The sequence below is a fragment of the Hippocampus bargibanti genome, linkage group LG06 (assembly GCF_051943395.1).
Source record: "Hippocampus bargibanti isolate YZ-2025 linkage group LG06, ASM5194339v1, whole genome shotgun sequence".
Classification (NCBI taxonomy): Eukaryota; Metazoa; Chordata; class Actinopteri; order Syngnathiformes; family Syngnathidae; genus Hippocampus; species Hippocampus bargibanti.
In genome coordinates, this window is record NC_142739.1 from 27,973,760 (window position 1) to 27,997,155 (window position 23,396).

At 41.5% G+C, this 23,396-nt stretch overlaps 1 protein-coding gene across 6 annotated transcripts in view; it reads right to left on the bottom strand.

Moving 5' to 3' along the window:
- Positions 1-23,396, bottom strand: part of grik5 (glutamate receptor, ionotropic, kainate 5) — a 148,281-nt gene that overhangs the window by 80,655 nt on the left and 44,230 nt on the right. For all 6 annotated transcript variants that reach the window (XM_088999663.1, XM_088999666.1, XM_088999661.1 and 3 more), the window contains one exon: positions 16,645-16,771. The gene's annotated coding sequence lies outside the window, so the exon portion shown is untranslated. The remainder of the gene's footprint in view (positions 1-16,644; positions 16,772-23,396) is intronic.

The following is a 23,396-nucleotide window of genomic DNA, read 5'->3' on the forward strand; positions in this document are numbered from 1 at the left end:
AATAAACGAGTCAATTAATTAAAGAATTTCAGATTTTCAAAAGCGCCGCGAACCCGTCGACGGGATGGAGACAGCGACTGATGCATTTTTTTTGCTTTGTCAACAGTCACTTTCCTGACCGAAAATGCCATTTCAACATTGAGCTGGTGAGTGGTGGGTTGGAAGGGGGTAGCTGCCAAACAATCCAAAAATGACTCACATTCAATTCGGGGGAAAAAAAAAAAAACAAACAAACAACTGCAGTACCACGAAACGCTCTCTGCCACCCATCTAACTCATTTATTCCACATGTCCTTCACAGGTCCCTGTTGCTATGCCGGTTGCCATGACTGACCACACGCACAAACATACACACACACACCGGATTCCATTCCCGCCTGAATTATGCCATTAAATGAGACGCGGCTTGAGAACAAGGGAGCCTCTCTCGCCATCGCTCCTGTGACATGAGCAGCATAACAAGCGAGCGCGTTGCTTCAAGCGCACTCCGCGCCGATGACTGAGATGAGTCAAAATGCCACAAAACGCCAGGTCGCCTTTGTTCCGCCGCACGTATGTGGGAAGGAGTTCTTAAGAAAAGTGCTCATGGAGACAGAGAGCAGGCTGTCGTCACCTTTCGCGTACATACGGACGATAGCAAATGTCGACGCGGCAGATTCATTTGCTAAGATTTTGGCGCTAGCAGCCTAATACGGTTTTCCATTTATTTGGAACTGGGGGCCTTAGCCGAGGCAGAGGGAATGACAGTATAGGAGGGCGGGAAAAAAAAAATCATTGGCACCGCCCTACCCACTCTCAAGGACTTGCACACTGCAAGAATCCGAACAAGGGCGCGGAAAATCCTACTGGACCCTCCGCACCCTGCCCACCACCTTTTCCAGCGACTCCTCTCAGGCAGGCGCTACTGATCCATGCGCACCAAATCCAGCAGATATTTAAAAAGCTTCTTCCCCCGTCGCCATTAACTCTCTAAACAGTAACCCAAATAGTATAATAGAATAGTGCCTATTTTTTCTTATGATGATACTAGTGCAGCATGTTCTACCGGAGACAAATTCCTTGTGTGTTCCACATACATGTCCAAGAAGATGATTCTGATGACGAACGGTCTAAAACAGCATTCAATGTTAGCATGAAAGCTTTAGATTTCTGCTTGTCAGCAAAAAAAAGGCAAGAAAAGCCTACTAGACCATCTTAAATGTATTCGCCGTTGATCAAAAGTAATTTGAATGCTTCCAGTCTCATTTAACATGACTTTGAACATGATGGCTTCCTTCTGAACACAGCCGCACCTCAGTCATATCGGGGGGGTGCACACTTATGCAACTATAATAATAATAATAATAATAATAATAATAATAATAATAAGAAGAAGAAGAAGAAGAAGAAGAAGAAGAAGAAGAAGAAAGAAGAACAAGAAGAAGAACAAGAAAAATACATTTCATTTATAAGTGCCTTTCAAAACTCTCAAGGTCGCTTTACAGTCACAGGATACGTTTTTTTGTGGGTGAGCAGCGGCAGCCACATACGCCAGCGTTCACTCAACCCGGAAGTAACTCAGATATAAAGTTTATTATTATAAATATTCCCGAATTGTTTCGGGAATTGAAAAGTGTGATGTGAAGCACCGTTCCCGAATTTGTTCGGGTTTTGTTTTTTTCTTGCGGGAGGTGGCGATAAAGCGTTAGTCAGACCTCAAATCAAGAAGATGATGTTTTACTAATGTATCACTTAAATTTGCAAAGACTCTCAATAAATAGCTTGGCAGAGGGATGCAACAAGCCGGAGAAAAGGGCATGAAGGGTTAAAATGTCGCGTTCGCAGCCGTTTTTAGCGATATAGCTGGATAGCTAGCTATTAGCTATATATTAGCAGTCTTCATGAAACGGCAATACGGCTTTCAAACGCAACCAACCCGAATTTTGGATGGCTTTCCCTTTGGCCGCCGCCTCCGCTCATAACAAGGCCGACTGGCTGCTTAGCGCTTGCCGGTTAATATTCAGCTCGAATGCAGCCAGACAATTCCACAGTGACGCCTAAGCCGCGTATTAAAGCGTAGATTGCGCGCCAATGTACTTCACAGCACGTTACCTTTCAAAGCGGGCGCGCTTTCACTTCCAATCCCGCCGCGGCACCCGAATCAGAGTCTTTCCGGATGCGTCGTGACCGTCAATTCCTATTCCGGGCGTGGTAAAAGTGAGCAATACATCGACAATGCGTGAAAATGATCAATAAAAATCTATCTATCCATTAGCTGTATTAGCTAGCTAGCTGTTATCTTGCTGGCTAGCTAAATGGCTAGTTATTTGCTATCTATTAGCTATCTAGCTGGCTGGCTATCAGCTATCTAGCTTGCGATCCATTAGCTGTCTATTAGCTAGCTAGCTTTCTATCTATCTATTTGAGTTACTTCTGGTTTAAGTGAACACTGGCGTATGTGGCTGCCGCTGCTCACCCACAGAAAAACTTCATCCTGTGACTGTAAAGTGACCTTGATAATTTTGAAAGGCGCTTATTAATGAAATGTATTATTAATATTATTCTTATTATTATTGTCATCGTTGTCATTATTATGGCAGGCAGATTGAAGACTCCAAATTGTCCCTAAGTGTGAATGTGAGAGTGACTTTTGTTTGTCTTTGTGTGCCCTGCGATTGGCTGGCAACCAATTCAAGGTGTTCCCCGCCTCGTTCCCGAAGACAGCTGGGATTGGCTCCAGCACCCCCCGCGACCCTAATGAGGAATAAGCGGTACGGAAAATGGATGGATGGATAGCTAGTTAGATAGCTAATAGATAGCAAATACCTAGCTAGCTAGGAAGCCAGTTAGATAGCTAGCTTTACAGTCACAGGATCAGTTTTTCTGTGGGTGAGCAGCTAGCTAGCCAATAGATAACTAATAGATAGCTAGCTCGCTAGTTAGATCGCTAATATATATCAAATAGATAGCTAGCTAGCAAGCCAGTTAGATAGCTTAGTGAATAGATAGCAAGCTAAATAGCTAGCTAGCCAGCCAGATAGCTAGCTAGCCAGACAGAGCTTGTAGATAGCAAATAGCTAGCAAATGATAATAATAATGCTAACATGGAAGTTGTTATTGTTATTATTATTATAAAAACCCTGGCACTGGAGTGGACATCATCTGGCGGTTTAACTCTATGAAACACCCGCATAGCATCAACGCCATTGTTTCAACCGTGGTGTGTTAGGAGAAAAAAAAATGGTCGGCATGTTAATGAGCTTTCCGCCACAAGGATTTATTCTTTGTTTAGCATATAAAAAGTTACATTTATAAAATCTAACAAGGGACTACTGGGAACCGTGTTTGTTGGGGGTTTTTTTTTCTGACTTGACAGAAATTCACTGAAAACGTAAACCCACGGGGTGGATCGAAACGGCTATTTTAGATTTTGACGCCAAAAACCAGATGCTATATTTTGTTAGCGCCGTTGACATACGGGAAAGTGACATCGCTGTCAGAATGACGTCTCCACTCTGCGCGGGTGAGCAAAGTTAAATATACGGTTGCGACGCTTGACGGTGTGCTTTGCACTTTGCGGTGACAGCCACCTACCAAACGAGGATGTTTGGTAGCTAACGTAGCAGCGGGAAGACGGGTGGTCGACGCGGCGGGGGGGCACACAATATGACACGGTGTTAAAGTCACATCAAGGTCCTTATATAGATTGGCTATCATCCCTCATTAGCAACACTCGACAGCCAGCTAGCCCGCCCCCAGCGCTAGCTCCCGGTCGGGTTCGTGTGAAAATTGCCGGCGCCATCATTGACTGATTGATTGACATCCTAGACTGGATGCCGTGAGATGTCTTTTTTTTGCTAATATGGCCGCAAATAAACTCATCCGCGCTGACCTCTAAGAATCGATACGGCAATTCGCCAGGAGGTGTCGGGTGCTAAAATGGAGATGTGGCTTTTCACAAAACGGTACGACAGAAACAAGGTAGTAGTAGTAATAATAATAATAATAATAATAATCCATTTAATTTCTAAACGCATTTCAAAACTCTTAAGGTCACTTTACAGTCACAGGATACGTTTTTTTTGTGTGGGTGAGAAGCTAGCTAGCCAATAGATAACTAATAGATAGCTAGCTCGCTAGTTAGATAGCTAGCTTTACAGTTACAGGATCAGTTTTTCTGTGGGTGAGCAGCTAGCTAGCCAATAGATAACTAATAGATAGCTAGCTCGCTAGTTAGATAGCTAGCTTTACAGTCACAGGATACGTTTTTTTGTGTGGGTGAGCAGCTAGCTAGCCAATAGATAACTAATACATAGCTACCTCGCTAGTTAGATAGCTAGCTTTACAGTCACAGGATACGTTTTTTTTGTGTGGGTGAGCAGCTAGCTAGCCAATAGATAACTAATAGATAGCTAGCTCGCTAGTTAGATAGCTAGCTTTACAGTTACAGGATCAGTTTTTCTGTGGGTGAGCAGCTAGCTAGCCAATAGATAACTAATAGATAGCTAGCTCGCTAGTTAGATAGCTAGCTTTACAGTCACAGGATACGTTTTTTTGTGTGGGTGAGCAGCTAGCTAGCCAATAGATAACTAATAGATAGCTAGCTCGCTAGTTAGATAGCTAATAGATAGCTAGCTCGCAAGCCAGTTAGATAGCTTAGTGAATAGATAGCTAGCCAGCCAGATAGCTAGCTAGGCAGACAGAGCTTATAGATAGAAAATAGCTAGCAAATGATATAATAATAATGCTAATAACAGGTCACATGGATGGATAGATGAGAAGCCATCACAGCACCCCCCCAATACCCCTCCCCCCCCTTGCACTTGAGTCAATAAACACATTCAGACGCTACATTCAAAAATATGTCGTGCGGATTAAAAAAATAAAAATAAAAAAAAACGAGTAGAAATGAGAGCTCAGACATGCCGACAAGCTTTGACTGGCACTTGCATTGTGTGCTTTTTGCATTAGAAGCCTGCCAAGTCGCTGGCGTTGAAAAGACAGCGGGATAGAGAGCCACGTCGTTATAGCCGATAGCACGCTCATTGACTGGAAAATGGGAGGATTAGAACGTGTGACATCACCAAGGCGACAAAAAAAAAAATAATAATAATAAAGCTGTGTCCGATAAGAGCTCTTTAAACGGCGAAGTCGCATTAATTGCATTTTTCGCCGCCAGGATTTTCACGCGCGTCGATTCGCAGCCGCGTTTTCAAACGACGCATCTTAATTTAAATCTTCATTTGCCTTTATTTCACTGAACGATAGTTCACCTGTAGCTTTCTATACACAAGAAAATGTCAAACAGACACGGCATTCCGAAGAGAAAGAGGCGGGGCGGTTTGGATTGGCAGAAATGATCTGCCAGAAAAGTCTGACAACTCATAAAAAAATAAAATAAATGTCAATTCCCACTTTAACGTCTTTAAAAACAAAGAAATAAAAAGTGGATTTGAAACTGAAATAACAGCAGGAGTGAGGTTTCTGAATGAGTACATTCAAAGTCCTCACCTCTGTAGTGAATTTGGTTAAAATATTGTTTTACTTCTTGTGGTATGAACTTTGTCTTCTCATTACCCACGCGCACACACAAACATAAACACACACACACAGTGAGTAAAAAGTGTGTGTATGCAAGTGAAATGAAAATACACACCAAAAAATCATTTTGGGTGAATTTGTGAGGACCTCTGTGACATTTATGTCAATTCAAACGCATACACATACAAACACATACGAGCATAAAGTGTTGATATATATATATATATATATATATATATATATATATATATATATATATATATATATATATATATATATATATATATATATATATATATATATATATATATATACACACACACACACACACACACACACACACACACACACACACACACACACACACACACATATATATATTCCTAAATTATGTGGGTTTGGAGTTATGAGATTGAAATGAGGGCAGCTGTTATGATGCAATTTCTTTTTATAATATTAATAATAATAATAATAATAATAATAATAATAATAATAAATTTCATTTATAAGTGCCTTTCAAAACTCTCAAGGTCTCTTTACAGTCACAGGATAAGTTTTTCTGTGGGTGAACAGCGGCAGCCACACAGCCACCAGCGTTCACTTAACCCCAAAGTAACTCAAATAGATAGAAAGCAAGCTAGCGAATAGATATCTAATAGCTAGCGGATAGATAGCTAATAGCTAGCGAATAGATATCTAATAGCTAGCGGATAGATAGCTAATAGCTATTTACTATCTTAAAAGCTAATTGTCGTTTCGGGTGACTCGGATGCTTGGTCGCTCTGCAATGTTTGGGATTTGATGCGCGTGTCCTTATTTTAAACTCACGTTCTGTACAAAGTTTGATTTTACGTAGATCGTATTCTACGTGATCTCAAAAAAATCGAGTATTCAAAGCCGAACGCTTTGGCTTTTGCCTTTGGTTTATTTCATCGTGAGCATTAGATGAAGAAAAAAATTTCAGGATATACACCCATTTTTTTTATCTCTCACTGCCTTTTTTTAATATACGACAATTCAGAGAAGAAACTGAGGCATTGCTCATATCTTGCATCACATCCTGGAACGAAGAAAGAAAGCAAAAAAATAGATAGCATAATCATAATTATTTATTTCTGGTTGTATTTCCAGCAGTTGATGATACCATGAAAAATAGAAATGATATTCCATACACAAAATCTGATGCTTCGTTGAAACCCTGAAACTGATTCATCAAATACGAAGCCGAGGTTAAGAACAACTGTCTGAAATTTTAGGGTATCAAACAAATTGTTGTGATAAAAAGGGCCACGATGATCCAAACGATAGTCAAGAAAAACAATACAATACAATACAATACATATTGGTTTATATAGCGCTTTAACAACAGCTAAAGTTGGAACAAAGCGCTAACATGACAAAAAAGGAAATACCACTCCCTTGTAGAAAAGAAAAAACATTGCCAGAGGTCTTACCAGCGCTTAATCGGCACCCAAGCATGAAATTATATATTTTTTATTTTTATAAGTTACCAGCTAGCTTCAGATGTGACATGAAAATATTTTATATTTTATTTTTGGACCACATTAATGCATTTTGATTAAAAGCTATATCGATAGCTAGCTAGCTAGCTATTGGCCTTGAGAGATTTGAAAGGCACTTATAAATACAATGTATTATTATTATTATTATTATTATTATTATTATTATTATTATTATTATTATTATTTCTATTAGTTAGCTGGCTAGCTATTAGCTATGTCCTTGAGCGTTTTAAAAGACACTTATAAATACAATGTATTATTATTATTATTATTATTATTTCTATTCGCTAGCTAGATATTAGCTGTCCTTGAGAGTTTTGAAAGGCACTTATAAATACAATGTATTATTATTATTATTATTATTATTATTATTTTTTCTAGCTAGATAGCTATTAGCTATGTCCTTGAGCGTTTTAAAAGACACTTATAACTACAATGTATTATTATTATTATTAGTATTATTATTTGCTAGCTAGCTAGCCATTAGCTATGTCCTTGATACTTTTAAAAGGCACTTATAAACACAATGTATTATTATTATTATTACTTCTATTAGCTAGCTACATATTAGCTGTGTCCTTGAGAGTTTTGAAAGGCACTTATAAATACAATGTATTATTATTATTATTATTTCTATTAGCTAGCTAGCTAGCTTTTTATTTACTTCCAGGTTGAGTATCTATTTGAGTTACTTTGGGGTTGAATGAACGCTGGCGCGAGTGGCTGCCGCTGCTCACCCAGAGAAAAACCTATCCTGTGACTGTAAAGTGACCTTGAGAGTTTTGAAAGGCGCTTATAAATCAAATGTATTATTATTATTATTATTTTAAAAAAAACGAAAAAATTCCAGAATGGCGTCATATTTTCAATTCCCGAATAAATTAGTGAATAGCAGTGAATGAGTTAAAAAAGGGTTCGTGTTCAAAAGTTGCGATGACTTTGTACGACCTCTAATTATGTAAAATCCGGCAAATACGAGGGAGATTTTGTAGCCCTCACGTCTCAAGACCCAGGTGCACGACTTGATTGGATTCCACACCGGAGGGAGCCGGTGTAAAACACACGGATGATAAGGGGGTGGGGGAGGGGGAGGGGATTAACGCTGAAGGGGGTTGCTAGCGCTAGCAGGTGCAAATGCACTTGACGTCAAGTTTGACGGTGGGGCGGCGCTCATTAGGCCATTAAATGGCCGACATTGCATCGTTAGCTAGCCAAGTGGCTGTTTGCTGAATACAAAGTCAAGCGGGACGGGAACCAAGGGGGCTTTTTGCATTTTTAGGGGGGGGGGGGTCTTGTTGAAAGAAGTCATCGCGAAGATCACAGGAGCTCAATTGAAGTGTCTCCTTGTAAACAAATCAAAGGCGTGTTTGCTTTTGTTTAATCAGCCAAGTCGCTGTTTTGACAGCCAGCGAAACAAATCTTGATGAAATCTACCGCCCCCCCCCCCCATTGACATTTCCATCTCCCATTCCAAGTCACACTTGGCCCAAACGAGCAGATTCACCATCTGCTCCCGTCAACCCAGACCCCCCCCAACCCCACATATGCGCCTTTCTTCACATTTCCAAACAAGTTTCCGAATAGCAAATATGGAAAAGAAAAAAAGGTCATCTTTTCTTCTTTGTCTTCTTTCCCTCTTTGTCTCTCTCTCTCTCCCCCCCTGACCAGGCGCCAGGGGGGGATCTGAGACGAGACCTCCCTACCTCACTCGATGGAGGCCAAAACCCTTCCGTTTGACTTTTTTTGTGTCCTCCACCACTCATCCATCCTTCTTCCCGAGCGCCTCTATCACGTGTCTCCATTCCATCACCGACATCCAACTCCCTCCTCCACCCCCCCGTCACCTCCTCCGCCATCTGCCTCACTCCCGGACCCCCCCCCCCCCCCCTCATCTTCCTCCCATCAACCACCATCTTCCTTTCTCACACACGGGGGGCCTTGGCTCACCCGAACCCCCACACCCCCCCCTCACGCCTTCCTTCCTCCTTTTTTTTTTTACCCGTTTATCCACACAGGGGGAAAAAACCTGAGGTCAATAACGCAATCTCGCTCGTGCTCCCAGGCTGTCTGTGCTATTTACAATGCTGCACACACACACACACACACACACACGCACACACACACACACACACACACACACACGTATATAGAGATATAGATCTATTGATCTATAGATCTATAGAGATACAGTATCTATAGATATAGACATATAGATACTATATTGATATACACCTATATAGAGATATAGATATATGGATATAGATATATAGAAATACAGGTAACATCAGACTTACGACCAAGTTCCGTTCCGACCAAACGGTCGTAAGTCGAAATCCATTCAAAATGTTGAAATGTTGGAGGCTGAATGACTTGCAAACTGCCCTGGAGGAGGTCGTGGTCGCAAGTACGGGTGGTCGGAAGTCGAGCCGGTCGTAAGTTAACTGTTTATATATATATATATATATATATATATATATATATATATATATATATATATATATATGAGTTTGCGAGTCATTGAGCCTCCTAGTCTCTATTCAACATTTTGAATGGATTTCTACTTACAACCATTTTGACTTACGACCGTTTGGTCGGAACGGAACTTGGTCGTAAGTCGGATGTTACCTGTATTTGTATATACAGTAAAGTCTCGTCATATCGATATCGGATATATCGATAGTCCCGGTTATATCGATACTATTTCTATGCACGCACGGAGAAAATTACATGCAAACAGGGTCGGATATATCGATAGTCCCGGTTATATCGATATTTTTTCGGACTCCCTTGAATATCGATATAACAAGACTTTACTGTATATATATATATATATATATATATATATATATATATATGGGGGGGATATCCATAATTCTTTTTCATATGACGTTTATGACGTCAAATCGTCGCCGAGGCGCTCCTCAACAAAATGTAAATCAAGAGCCGGGAGCAGCGACAAGACGTTTATTTGGGTTGTGGCCCTTTTTTTGCTTGCGGGAAATGTATTTGAATAATATGAAATGATGCATCCATAATTTCCTCATGTGATGTCCAGGGTGAGTTTATTTATGAAGGCGCTTTATGTTGTAATAGTTGTAAGACATTTATAAGGGCATATTTTATTTATTTTTCACACACACACACACACACACACACCAAACGCATGATACATTAACTACAATCATGCTGAGGGGCGTTTGTTTAATATACCAGGAGTGCCAGGAGGAGTCATGATTTGTCAAAATGATGCGATAGGCCCTCATTGGTGCAAACGTTTTATGAACAGATGAAATAAAATGTCGTAATTATGCATCGAGTGAACATATTTCCTTTCACAATTCCCACCAGTAATAAATGCGTCTATTTATCTTGAAGGATTTATTAAGATGACGACTTTTAGGCTAACAAATGCATTATTATAACAACAATGAATAATAAAACGGCGCGGTAGTGGTTAGCGCGCCGGCTTCACAGCGCAGAGGTCGCTGGTTCGCGTCCTGGTCCGGCCTCCCTGTGTGGAGTTTGCATGTTCTCCCTGGGCCGGCGTGGGTTTTCTCTGGGTATTCCGGTTTCTTCCCATACTGTCAAAACATGCATGGCAGGCTGATGTAACACCCAAAAATTGTCCCCAGGTGTGAGCGTGGTTGTTTGTCTCTGTATGTGCCCTGCGACTGACTGGCTGGTGACCAGTTCAGGGTGGCCCCTGCTTAGTGGCCGAAGATGGCTGGGATCGGCTACAGTACCCCCCCGTGACCCTAATGTGGAATACGTGGTACAGATAATGGATGGATGAATAATACTATTATTAGTATATATTTACACTCCACTTCCTCTTATAGTTCACTGCCAGAAAATATGCAAAAAATGTGCCAGTGCCAGGGTTTTTGTCACTTTCACTCAATTTTGTGTTTTTATTTATGTGTGTTTATTTATATGTGTATTACGTATTTATTTATGAATTTATTTATTTGTATATTTATGGATCTATTTATTTACTTGTGTTTATTTATCTGTTGGTATTTATTCATGTATTTATTTGCTTATTTATGTATGTGTTTGCTTATTTATTTATGTATTTATGTATTCATAAATGCATTGATGTATGTATGCATTTATTTTTTTTGTTTTTATTTATGTGTGTTTATTTATGTGTGTATTATGTATTTATCATTCCTGAATGTGTTTTTGTACTTTAGAATTTAGAATCAGAAGAAAAACATGTTTACCTGTTAAAAAAAATACCTATATACTGTATATATTTTTTTCCAAATATTTTCACATTGATAAAAAAAAACTTGCTAAAGCTTGCTTTTTGCTAATGCAAAAAAAGGATGACTATATAAAAAAAGAACAGGATGACTGAGTTACGATCCTGTCAAATCTCTTTGTTCATTAGCATACTTGCGTGTGCGAGCCGCCACATGTTGTAATTAAATGACGCGTCCGCCTGAGCGCTGCTAAGAAGCAGTTCTGGCAGCCGCTACGAACATGACAGCCCTGAGCACCTCTGGCGACGTGCCCTTTCTTTTCCTGGCGTGACAAGTCACGCGTCTGTCACGGTGGCTCACGACAAGTACTAGCATGGCGCGAATACCCCGGACGTTCGATGGTATCGAGCTGAAGCAGCATTTTAGCGGGAGATGCGCTCAAGTTGAGGTTGTCAAAACTTTTTGCGAACTATGGATTGCTTACGTCCATCTCTCCGTTTTCCAATCTGTTTTATTAATAAATAATATATTGCATTTATAAGCGCCTTTCAAAACTCTCAAGGACACTTTACATTAACAGGATACTTTTTTTCTGCAGGTGAGCAGCGGCAGCAACACGCGCCAGCGTTCACTCAACCAGGAAGTAACGTGGTCATCACAAGAAAACCTTTATTTGTCCTACCCAATGACACAGTTTACAGCAGCGAAATACTCCACATCCAAATTTTGAAAAATGCTAGAAAAATTATTTGCCAAAATTTTGAAAATAAAGAAAAATGTCTGGAAAAATATTTGCCAAAATTTAAAAAATTAGAAAAATACATGAAAAATTATTTACCAAAATGTTGAAAATTAGAAAAATCCCAGAAAAATGATGTGCCAAAATGCTGACAATTGGAAAAATCCGCAAAACAATTATTTGTCAAAATTATCAAAATTAGAAAAATCCCCCCAAAAAATATTTGCCAAAATTTTGACAATTAGAAAAATCCCCCAAAAAATGATTTGTCCAAATTTTGAAAGTTAGAAAAATCCAAGAAAAATGATTTGCCAAAATGTTGAAAATTAGTAAAATCCCAGAAAAATTATTTGCCAAAATTTTGAAAATAAGAAAAATCTCTGAAAAAATATTTTCCAAAATTTTGAAAAGAAAAATCCCCTGGAAAAATATTTGCCAAAATTTTGAAAATTAGAACAATCCCAGAAAAATGATTTACCAAAATGTTGAAAATTATAAAAATCCCAGACAGAAAAGATGTCTTCCGCGCCTAAAACTACCAAAATAGACCTTATTTTGTTTAGGGGAAGTAGTAGGCTGGGGACACCCTGAACTGATCTGCATCCAATCGCAGGGCACACATAGACAAACAACCATTTACGCTCACCTTTTGGGATCATTCCGGATGTTCTATTAACCGGCCTTGCATATTTTTGGAATGCGGGGAGGAAAGCAGACTACCCGGAGAAAAGCCACACAGGCACAGAGAAAACATGTAAACTCCACACAGGGAGGCCGGAGCGGCATTTGAACTGACGACCTCTCATTTGCAACATTGGTTCCGACTGTAAAGTGTCTTTGAGAGCTGTGAAAGGCGCCTGAAAATAAAATGTATGATTATTATTATTAAACATTTTTCAGTTGCTATAATGATCCCGCCTCCCCCATCAGCTGCTACAATGCCCCGCCATGCAACATAGTTATCCACACTACCATTTATTATTATTATTGAAAAAAAAAAAAAAGACACCACCGCTTCCCATCCCCAGTGTTTGGTTCGGTATCGCCATGGCAACCCAAACCCCATCGAGACCCTCTGCTTGAACAACGTAATCGCCTTGACTGACTGGATCCAAGTCCGCTTGGACACTTGCGCATCGACGCATTGCGATGACAACGGAATATGATATGTACATCGCTGTCATATCACATTTAACGCACCGCTTCCCTCACCAGCAATTCCGACGCCACCGTCTTATCCCCCCCCCTCCACCATCATCTGCATATCTCTTTTTCCTTCGCTTAAGGCCGGGAGACATGCGTGCACACGCAAACGTGTCCTGGATGTGCTGACGCAAGGATATTCTTCCCCACATGCAGGGCTGACGCGAATGACGGCACGCCTGGCCGCATTACCTACGTATATGCGCGCACACACACACACACGTACGGATGGATGGATGGATGGATGGATGGATAGACTTACAAACACCTTATCTTACAAACTTTTCGTCTTACCAACGTCAAATTTATGAAAATTAAACCTTATAATAAGCACTATTTTCATAATACACACCCACCACGGCTGGCGGAGTGAACTTCGGCGGAAGCACACGACCGAACAGCACCAGAGGTTAAGTTACCAACAGTCCTTATGGAAGGTGACTCTCCTTCCATAAGCCATCAATGACCACCAAAAAGGTAAATAAAAATTTATTTTACAGCACAGTTTATTTCTTTAATTACAGTCGTCATGTAATGCGCCTCTCTTTCCAAACAGCAATTCCCTTTGACCTCCAACGCCATTCCATCAAGCCATAAATGACCATCACAAATGTAAATAAAGTGACTTTATGATACAATGCAGTGTATTTCTTTCATTACAATACAATAGCACATTTATTATACATAGAATAAGGTATGTTGTGTGTAGTTTTAAGGCTTATTTAGTTGAAAAGTATATTTTATGGAAACCCGGGAATGGATTATTCCCATTTTAATGGTTTCCTATGGGAATTTTTTTTTCGAGATACACACTTTTCGCCTTACACACTCTGTCTGGGAACCAATTAAGTTCGTAAGTTGAGGTCTCACTGTAAACATAAATAAATAAATAAATAAATAAATAAATAAATAAACTAATGGGTTACGGACCACGGCGTGCAAAAAAAAAAGATGAGTCAGCACGGACCATTCCACAAGTAGCATCATGGCGAGACCTTTAGGATGAAGTGACATTTCAAGGAAAACATGAAACGTGCAAGCGCGCAGGAAACAGGACGTGCTCAGACTTTTAGCATCCGTCGCCTTGTCTGGATGGCATGACGATGACCTGCCACGCCTCCCCCTAACCTTCGCCCTATCCTCAGAACAAAACCCACTCTCGATACCACCACTTCCTTGATGCAAAGGGTGGGGAAAACGTGGGCGGAGAAAAAGGGAAAGGGTCATGTTTTTCAATTGGCTTGATTTATGGCGAACGGTCGCCATTATTTCACCATTTACGAGAGGCAGGCAGACAGGCGGGCTGAAGGAAACGAGAATGGGGCTGCCTCTGCCTGGAGGATGTCTCTTTTTTATGTTGGGGGGGGGGGGGGGGGGCAGAAAGAAGGTAGCATGGTCGCGATTCAGAATTTCAAGTCTACTGGGAACGATCGCACTTCGTCTTTCCCTAACGGGCAGGTCCAACATTCTGATTTATGAACTGCAAAGTCTGAAAAGGACATTTAAAGGACAACCGACACAATTTTTTGCTTCCTAACTGATATCAGAAAAATGTTTTATCGCATCTAAAATACCCAAAATACGCGGGCTGATATTTTTAGTCAAATGAAAAACACCAATAAAAATTACTTAAAGTGTCCCAAAAGTACTTCAAAATGACCTCAGAAAGTTTTAGTTTCAGAAGGTCACGCCCCCTTGGTCGTGAACGTCACGCAAGACGTCTTGCCTTGCTCGAGAATCAAAACAATGGCTTCAGATTCGGAGAATATGCTTTCTTGTTACTCATCCAGTTATGAATATGATTCAAATAGTTCTGAAGAGGAAAGCATACATGTTTGCAATCGATTAAAGGAGTCCTCCCATATCAATTCGAGCCGTCTCGACTCCAATGTAGCGCCCAGAAAATGCACAAGGAGGCGCCCCAGCTACATTGGAAATGGGCTGATTTGTCCGCTGGCAATTTGTGTAAACTATAATAATAATTAATAATAATAATAATAATAATAATAATATTCTCTGGGTCCTGGAACTTGAGTGAAAATGACAAAAACCCTGGCACTGCAGTGGAGACATTTATATAATAATAGTAAGAATTATCTGAATTTTCCTTCCTCACCGTTGATTGAAAGAGTTGTACATATAGCTATCAAGCTAGCTATTTATTAGCCAGCTATCTAATAGCTAGCTAGCTATCTAACTTGTCCTGTGAGTGTGAAGTGACCTTGAGAGTTTTGAAGAGCGCTTCTAAATTAAATGTATTATTATTATTATTATAATAATAATTATTATTATTATTATTAATCTGATAGATAGCTAGCTTTCTATCTATTTGAGTTACTTCCGGGTTGATTGACCGCTGGCGCGTGTGGCTGTCACTGCTCACCTACAGAAAAAACTTATCCTGTGATTGTAAAGTGACCTTGAGAGTTTTGAAAGGCGCTTATAAATGAAATAATAATACATTTCATGTATCGGCAATTTTCAAAACTCTCAAGGACACTTTACAGTTTTGCTACGGGTGAGCAGCGACAACCAGAAGTTCCTTTATTGTTTTGCTGTCCAATAAAATGACTTAAAATCATCAAATCTTTCAGAGTTGAATACGGTCTGACCTTGACATGAAATCATCTACCACATCAATGACGATAAGAAATAAAATCGGTCCAGATCCAAAAAAATAAAAGCACAATACGGCATCAAATCTCCATTTTGTATTTGATTCACACGTGACATCAACCGCACCCTCAGAAAAGCCACTTTTCAGTTAGAAGGTCACCCGTCTGCCTTTTTTTTCTCCATTTCTCTCAAAGACCATTAGAAGAAAGACGGGGGGGGGGGGGACGGTTCAAAGATCACGCGATGGGGACAGGGGGGGGCGACGGCCTTAATGACGCTAGCGGCGCTAACGATCAATTGCGCTAACTTGTCCATTAACATTCTCTCATGCGTGTGTCGGTGCAATTTTAGACCGCTACGCCCGGATTCTTCCCGGGAGTCCAGCGACTCCCAATGGCGAGCAGGCGTGAACCAAAGGTGGGCGGGGCTTATAAAAGTGGAAAAATAATGAGGGGAGATGTGTGAATTCATATAGATAGATAGATAGATAGATAGATAGATAGATAGATAGATAGATAGATAGATAGATAGATAGATAGATAGATAGATAGATAGCCGGACAGACAGACAGACAGACAGACAGACAGACAGACAGACAGACAGACAGACAGACAGACAGACATACACAAGTAAACACAAAAACAGCTCAATCAATTTAGCATCTTTTAGCTAGCTAGCAATCTCGATAGCTATCTAGGTTTGAAAACATTCACACATCAGCCAAACTAGTCCTGTTGGCAGCTTCTTCCATTTATATGCAGCATAACGTCTAAATGCGGAGGCACCGTGTTTACTTTTAACTCCGCGCTCCCCAAATTGACCCAAGTAGCCTTACCTCGGTTTATATTCCATCCACCCATTCATTTTCCGATCTGTTGTATCCTCAGAAGGGTCACGGTTTGGGAGGTTGCTGGAGCCTATCCCAGCTCTCTTCGGGTAGTAGGCGTGGGGACACCCTGAACCTGTTTCCAATCACAGAATTCACAATTAAGATAATTTAGAGTGTTTCAACAGCCCGCAGTGCATGTTTTTGGTATGTGGGTAGTACCCGGAGAAAACCCTTTCTTTGAGTGCAGACGTGGTTTGTTATCAAGCGAGTACTTTTGCTATTTTGGGACCGAAAAAGACCCCACCACAGGCTAGTGTTGAGCAGAAGAGGGCACAAAAGAAAATTATGGTCGAGCAGAAGAAGGAGATCATCGAAAAACACGAACAAGGTGTGCGTTTGTGTGACTTAGCGTCCCAGTACCAGTATGCTAAGTCGACCATTGCTACGTGTGGCTAAGGGTATTTCTGTGTTGTTTAAGCAACGGTCTAAGGCAATAGAAGAGGTTGAAAAACTTCTGTTGATTTGGATTAATGAAAAGCAGCTAGCAGGGGGCAGTGTGAGTGAGGGTATTATCACCGAGAAAACACGGCAACTTCACTCAGATATCATCAAGAGGCAACTACATCAACGCCCATCACAAAGGTAAATAAAACAACTTTATTATACAATACAGTTCATTTTTTTAATTACAATACAATAGAACATTTATTATACCTAAAATAAGGTATGTTTTGTGTCGTTTTAAGGCTTATTTGGTAGAAAATTGTGTTATGGCGGCCTGGGAACGGATTATTCTCATTTTAATGATTTCTTATGGGAAATAAATGTTTGGAAGACGAACTTTTCGCCTTGCACACACTTTCAGTGAACCAATTAAGTTCGTAAACTGAGGAATCATTGTATTTAGGACCTCAGTCACTCAGTTCGATGAATGATCAAACGGATGAATAATTGACGGCCAGATGGATGACGGACAGCTGAATAAACGCAAACATGGATGCATGATGGATGTATGAATACATGGATGATTAAAAAGAGAAGATGAATATTAACATGGAGGCTTGTTGGAGGAAATGATGACATGAACGCACGGTTGCCCAGAAGGCCGGTCGGTTGGTCGGTCGGTCCGACCGGCGGGTGGGCGGGCGGGTGGTCCGGCGTCGAGCGTGACGAACGTTTGGGCATTTCAAGGCAGCCAAACGGCAAACGTGAAGGGACATCTGTCATTATGGCTTAAAACGACTTCGCTTGCTGGATGAGCAACAGCAGCAAAAAGTCTTCTTTTGGCGCGTTGGCCCCGCCAGCGCCGCTTTGACTAATAACTCCTGGCCGGGCGAAGCGACGGTGACGGATGGGCTAGGATGAGATTCATTTGGCGCCATCTTCTTTTTATGAAACGACTGCGGCGTCACGTGACACCCCCCCCCCACCCTCCGTTTCAATTCATTATCACCCGTTGAGAAATGCGCATTCATCAGCTGCGTAAGGATGATGACTGTTTATGAATGCGCTGCCCTTGAAGTGCACAGATGCTTTTCAATAATAATAATAATAGATTACATTTATAAGCACCTTTCAAAATTCTCAAGGACACTTTACAGTCACAGGATATTTTTTCTGTGGGTGAGCAGCGGCAGCCACACGCGCCAGCGTTCACTCAACCCGGAAGTAACATAAAAACAACAATAACATATACAGTATATACAAAGGTAACATCCGAGTCACGACCGGGTTCCGTTCCGTCAAAACGGTCGCAAGTCAAATGGTCGTAAGTCGATATCCATTCAAAATGGCCGATGTGACGTTCACACTACCGGATAGTCAATCTGTAGTTTTTATGCAACGTTTTCGATTGAATACTATCATATACCAAATATATAATAGATTGCAAATATATCGCTGATAGATAGCTAATAAATCAGTAGTGGCAGCCACACGCGCCAGCGTTTACTCAACCCGGAAGTAACTCAAATAGATAGAAAGCACGACAGCATATATGTTTGCAATCGATTAAAGAAGTCATTCCGTAGTATATACACAGGTAACATCCGAGTCACGACCGGGTTCCGTTCCGTCAAAACGGTCGCAAGTCAAATGGTCGTAAGTCGATATCCATTCAAAATGGCCGATGTGACGTTTACACTACCGGATAGTCAATCTGTAGTTTTTATGCAACGTTTTCGGTTGAATACTATCATATACCAAATATATAATAGATTGCAAATATATCGCTGATAGATAGCTACTAAATCAGCAGTGGCAGCCCCACGGGCCAGCGTTCACTCAACCCAGAAGTAACTCAAATAGATAGAAAGCACCTCAGCATATATGTTTGCAATCGATTAAAGAAGTCATTCCGTAGTATATACAGTATATATACAGGTAACATCCGAGTCACGACCGGGTTCCGTTCCGACAAAACGGTCGTAAGTCAAATGGTCGTAAGTCGAGATCCATTCAAAATGGCCGATGTGACGTTTACACTACCAGATAGTCAATCTGTAGTTTTTATGCAATGTATTCTATTGAATACTATTATATACCACTATATAATAGATTGCAAATATATCGCTAATAGATAGCTAATAAACCGGTAGCGGCAGCAACACGCGCCAGTGTTTACTCAACCCGGAAGTAACTGAGATAGAAAGCACGTCAGCATATATGTTTGCAATCGATTAAATCAGTCATTCCGTAGTATATACAGTATATAGGTAACATCCATGTAGTTCAATGAGCGCTAATGCATGCTAACGCATGAGGGTGTGTGTGTGTGTATATGTGAGAGGCAGAAAGACTGTATAAAAGCGGATTAACCCGCTATTATGAAGGAGGTGTCGGATTCCTGTCAAGTCCCCAAAAAACATGGCTGCCCCTCCCCGCCGCTTCTCATTTTTAAAGCAACGGCGCTTAATCTCCACCCCGAACCGCCTCGCTAAGACTTAAAGGCCTGTTAGCGATTCGTTACAACGCTTTCAAAGCAAAACGCGGCTCCGGTATGTATTCAGTGGGAGGCGTATCCAAAAGATGAAGAAAAATTGAAGAAATAAAATTAATCGTCAATGGTGGACACCCCCCCACGCCCCATCCGACATCCTTCTCACCGCTATTCGCAGGAGATTTAATCACATTCATTGATTAAGTCGTGTATGTGTGTGTGTGTGTGAGGAGGAAGTTAACGACATGAACAAAAAAAAAACATCTTAATTAACAGAAGCTAACTAATACATAGCTAATAGATAGCCAGCTTGATAGCTAGCCAGATAGATAGCCAATTGCCAGCTAGATAGCTAATAGATAGCAAATAGCTAGCCAGCTAGGTAGAAGCTAGATAGCAAATAGACAACCAACTAGGTAGCCAGCTAGATAGCCAAATAGTGAGCCAGATAGATAGTTAATAGCCAGCTAGATAGCCAGCAAGACAGCTAATAGACAGAAAATAGTCAGCTAAGTAGCTAGGTGGATAGCAAATAGCCAGCTCGCCAGCTAGATAGACAGCATTCTACTGATTACTTATATTGAATCTCTCACGCAGATCAGTAGAGCTCCAGAGCGAGACCAGTGGCGCTCGGTAGACCCCCCCCCAACCGCAATTCTGTCGCCTGCACACCGTCTGTCTGCTAAACGAGGTCAATAAGGTGTTTGGTACTTCCTATCTCTCACCGACGAATCAATGAATCCATGACCCTCCTCCCCCCCTCACGGTTAGAAGAAGACCACATACGCTCCGAGTCAACTTTCAAGTTTCTCCGCCGTAGGGAGCGAGAGCGCCGGTTGCGCCTAAACCGGCTAGATTAGCCCACAGCCGGAGGAGTTTACACCTTTTTCTGCTGAGCTATCGCTTCTTATCGTCACTCGCGCGCACTACTACCTACTACCATCCCTCCCCTACCCCCCCCCATTACACACCTCCCATCCATTCTGCTTTTACATCCACTCACGGGAAAACCACGCCGGAGGATGCACACATCCGCTCATTAGCATCTTTCTGGTTCCCTTATAAACAAGGATTATTGTAGCAATTGTAGCGGTATTGTAGCGGTTTTAATGTTATAGTCTTTGCGGGAAAGTAAATCGGTGTGAATTAGTAATGGTTGAGGCCCGGATCGGAAAAGAAAACACTGCATAATTGTACCTTTTGGGACTCCATGCCTAAAACGGCTTTGGTTGGAACTTTGAATGGTTAATGATCGATTGAAAAGGTTCCTTCAGCTGTCATATGTACTTCCTTGAAGGTGCCGGGTGTTTCGCTCCTCATCTGAAAAGTTTCGTCAGCTAACTAAAGTTGTGCTGGCCCTATAGATCCCCGTAATGGACAGAGGTGGCAATGCCAGACCTCTGCTTTGATGGGTCCCTGACCTAAGCAGTGGACTACTCCCTGAAGCTCATCTTATTACTTACTTTGTTCTGTCTGATTATGTTCTATGACTGGCTCTGATTGCCCCATTGTAAGCATGATCAAAATTATTCACTGAAACGGCTGAAAAAAAACCTTTTCATCGATGGACCACTCTTGTACGACAGAGTTTACACAGACGATTTGAATGGTTACCATGTGAACAACAAGTACAGGAAATCGGGTAGGGTTGGATCGACAAAGTCCACGTGAGAACAGTCACGGCAGACGGCAGAAGCTGCCATTACGTAGCTCCCGGTAAATAATAATACATTTCATTAATAAGCGCCTTTCAAAACTCTCAAGGTCACTTTACAGTCATAGGATAAGTTTTTCTGTGGATGAGCAGCGGCAGCCAATGCGCCAGCGTTCACTCAACATGGAAGTAACACAAATAGATAGAAAGCCAGCCAGCTAGCTAGCTAGACAAATTAAACTGCGGGCTAACCGAGACCACTTGAACAATTTTTGTACTGCGCAACATACCTGCCAAGTCTGCTGATTGGATTTCGACTTACGACCGTTTGACTTACGACCGTTTTGTCGGAACGGAACCCGGTTGTAAGTTGGATGTTACCTGTATTTGTATTTTTGTCTAAGGAAGAAAATTGAGGGGAAATAAGACGAAAGAACTAAGAAACCTCCAGAATAATAATAAAAATACATTTCATTTATAAGCGCCTTTCCAAACTCTCAAGGACACTACAGTTTTTCGGTGGGTGAGCAGCGGCAGCCACACGCGCCAGCGTTCACTCAACCCAGAAGTAACTCAAAAAGATAGAAAGCGAACTAGCTAGCTGATATATAGCTAATAGCTAGCCAGCTAGATAGCTAGCCAGCAAGATAGCCATATAGCTAATAGATAGCTAGCAAGCCAGCCAGATAGCCAATGTGTAGCAAGTAAGATAGCTCGTGCCAACGATTCTACAGAGCCAAATTGTTGCACCAGAGCTGCGAGGTCGGACATGTTGGGTGTGAAACCGACGGGGGCGGGCGGGTGTCCCGGTAGAAAACAAAAATATCGAAAAAGTTGGCGTTGTCCGGCATTACTGACTGGCAGTTGGCGACGCGGCTGCTTGGGCGCTTTGCTGCAGTTTTAGCTTCTGCATCTCATTGAAGACCTTGATGCAGAAGGCCTTTTTGGCCAGCCAGCCAGTTGTCTCGACCATGTCAACCAAACGAGGAAAAAAAAAAAAATGTCTTCCGCGCCGCTCGGAGATCACATCATCTACTTTTATTTATACAGTAAAGTCTCGTTATATCGATATTCAAGGGAGTCCGAAAAAATATCGATATAACAGGGACTATCGATATATCCGACCCTGTTTGCATGTAATTTTCTCAGTGCGTGCATAGAAATAGTATCGATATAACCGGGACTATCGATATATCCGATATCGATATAACGAGACTTTACTGTATATTTATTCCCCACCCCCCCCCCGCCCCGCCCCCCAATTCCACCCCGCTCGCCTCGTAATGATTCGTTTGCAGTTGGCCGCCGGGCACTCTGGGGAGATATCCCTGTCGAGGACAATAACGGCGGTGCGCCGTAAAGGGGATAACCTGCCTTATTGCACAATGGATTTACATACAGCAGGTAATCATGGTGGCCGCGGGCGGTCTTTGACTGATGGCGTGTGCCAGCTGTGTACACGCCGACTGTGTTTTCATTTGCGCTCGCCGGCCTGCCGTGCCGTCCATGCGCCGCTTGGCAGATTGTAATGGATTTGATTGGCCGACTGCGCCTCTCTCTCCTTTTGTGTGTGTATTTTGAGCTTTTATAGAAAATCAGAGGTGTCGAAACATTTTGCAAATTTGGTGTGTTACAAATGGCGGAAATAATTGACATCGAGTTCAGCCAGCCATTTTATGTTTCACATTTGCTTTTTTTTTGTTTAAGTCATTCACTGCCAGACCATGTGCAAAAAAAAAAAAAAAATGTGCCCGCTCCAGTGCCAGGGTTTTTGTCATTGTCACTCAAATTCCAGTACCCACTGAATATTCAGTTTTGGGACTGCATAAACATTCAATGTAGCGTAAAAAAACTCAGACTAATATTTCTTCCATCAGAAAAAAAGAGTTAATTCCTAAATGATATGGGTTTGGAGTTATCTGAGCATGAAATGAGGGTGGCTGTACCAAAAACAATACAGTGATGCCCCGGCTTACGAACGTTTTAGCTAATGAACTTTTCACTTTACGAACATTAAATTCACGAGAATATAATCTTGGCATACAAACTAGTTTTCGGGAAACACACGGAGTGCCACAATGGCTGCCGGACTAGTTTTCGGCAGAAGAACACCAAACCACACGGTCGAACAGCGCCACCGTGGCTGCCGGACTACTTTTCCACACC